General features: G+C 47.4%; 1 long non-coding RNA gene across 1 annotated transcript in view; it reads right to left on the bottom strand.

The window, feature by feature from the left end:
• Positions 1–562, bottom strand: part of LOC107988845 (uncharacterized) — a 3,002-nt gene extending 2,440 nt beyond the window's left edge. Inside the window, exon 1 of the long non-coding RNA XR_001760341.2 lies at positions 138–562. This is a non-coding gene — a long non-coding RNA (uncharacterized LOC107988845). The remainder of the gene's footprint in view (positions 1–137) is intronic.
• Positions 563–2,079: the final 1,517 nt, after the last annotated feature.

The raw sequence follows: 2,079 nt of genomic DNA, 5'->3' as shown, positions 1-2,079 counted from the left end.
ACCCCCCCCCCCCCCCATCAGCAGCGGCGCCAGCACCAGCAGCAGCAGCGTGTGATCGCAGCTCTGTCAAACATCAGCTGAGGAACATCCAGACCCTCTGGAATCTTCTGAACATTGAACGTTGTTTTTTTTCCCACCTCCTTCTGTGTGCGATGCTCCTGCCGCTCCTTCGTTCACTCCTCATCTTCTCGTCATTGTCTCATCTATTTCTCATGTTCTGCATCCACACAACACTTCCAGGAATCACGAGTCTAAATTTTTCATCACTTGGTCGGTACGCCGTTACTAAGCAACTGCCTCAGCTTCCCCGTCAGCTGCTGCGTGGATGTGGTCGGAGCCGGAGACACAAACATCAGGATGGATTTTCTCCACACGTATGTCATCTGAATAAGCACAGGAAGAACACCGTCATTTTAGACTTGATAGGAGGCGACGATGAACCGACTCTGGACTGAACACATTCATGTACTACAGCGTGTGTCAAACCCCAGGCCTGTGGGCTGGATACGGTATCATTCAAGCAGCTCAGCAGCAACCACAACAACTGGGCTGCAAGTGATGTTTGTGTCACCACAACTGGGCTGCAAGTGATGTTTGTGTCGTTAAATGTAAACAGTCAGTAAACAGTCCGGAAACAGCCAGTAAACAGTCAGCAAACAACTAGCAAACAGTCAGCAAACAGTCAGTAAACAGTCCGGAAACAGTCAGTAAACAGTCAGTAAACAGTCAGTAAACAGTCAGTAAACAGTCCATAACAGCAACTGAACCACCAGAGGATTATTTTCGTTCACCTCTCTTGTAATTGTACCACCCTCAAACCTTGAGCCAGAGTTTGGACCCAGCTTCAGCAGAGTTCAGTACCTGTTTCGAACACTGGAGGCCGCTCTTGGTATGGTAGTTCCGCCCAGTCATTTGTCCTCCGCTGAAGGACAAATGACTGGGCGGTTTGTAGAGAGCTGGTTCCAACTGTCAGATCTTCAGACGCCTCTGTGAGTTCCAGCTCAGATCTTCTTCCCTCCGTCACCTGCTGCCCGTCTCACATGAGGAGGTAGAAGAAGGAGAAAGTTAAGATGCTTATGCAGAGCATTTTCCTCTGTCCCGTCAGCGAGCTTTGAATTTGTCTTCTCTGTTCCTGCTGCTTCACAGTGAAGGTCAGAGTGAAGAACGTCTGCTCTCAGATCTGCCTGCTGCATCTTCATCATCATCATCTTCATCCTCATCCTCATCAGGGCTGTGAGCAGGGTGTTGAGCCCTCTGACCTCCACCCGTAGAGTCTCATCTGATCTGCGGATGGAGCCACAGACAGTGACAGGTTCTGCTGAGGGAGGCTGAGCAGGAACCAGCAGGGGTCCTCACAGTCATCATCTTCTCCTTCGTTCTGAGCAAAACAACTGCAGTCACATGACTGCGAACGAAGCAAGAGAGAGCGCTCTCCTCCGTCTTCTGCCGTTACCACGGGACGGTAAATCGGTCGGCACTCAACGACTACAGGGGAACCTCCAGATAGGAGAATAATCCGCTCCAGGACCGAGCTCGTGACTCCAATCATGTTTTTCATATCAAATAACAGAAAAAAATGTACAGGTTCCTACTCTCTAAGAAAACTCCCTTATTAGTGTTAATAACAATGGAAAAAACATGTTTTAGTCATAAACACACAAAGAAATGATGTATAAGGATTCCGGACATAAAATAAAATGTGGTTTGATGTTAGATTCATCGAACGTCTTTGTAACCAGACAGACGACAGATTCAAAACCAATTCTATTTTAATCTTTTAAAACAAATGTAAGAGGCTGTGTGTTTGTCTGGACCAGAGAGTTGGACTACAGAGAGGAGTGAAGTGACTGAGAGACCAGAGAAGATCACTGTCTACAACACAGGAGCCACTTTATCAGAGCCACTTTAACATCACACACACACACACACACACACACACACACACACACAGAGGACTTTACAAACAGATTTCACACATGGACAACCTTCCCACTTCCCTCCATAACAGTAACAGTGACATCATTTCCATCAGTGTCGTCTGTCAATAGACTTTAGTCCAAGCGTGGACAAACTTTTGAC

The sequence above is a fragment of the Cynoglossus semilaevis genome, chromosome 8 (assembly GCF_000523025.1).
Source record: "Cynoglossus semilaevis isolate Cse_v1.0 chromosome 8, Cse_v1.0, whole genome shotgun sequence".
Classification (NCBI taxonomy): Eukaryota; Metazoa; Chordata; class Actinopteri; order Pleuronectiformes; family Cynoglossidae; genus Cynoglossus; species Cynoglossus semilaevis.
Note: the sequence above shows the minus strand (reverse complement) of the source record. Positions and strands in the feature narration are given on the sequence as shown.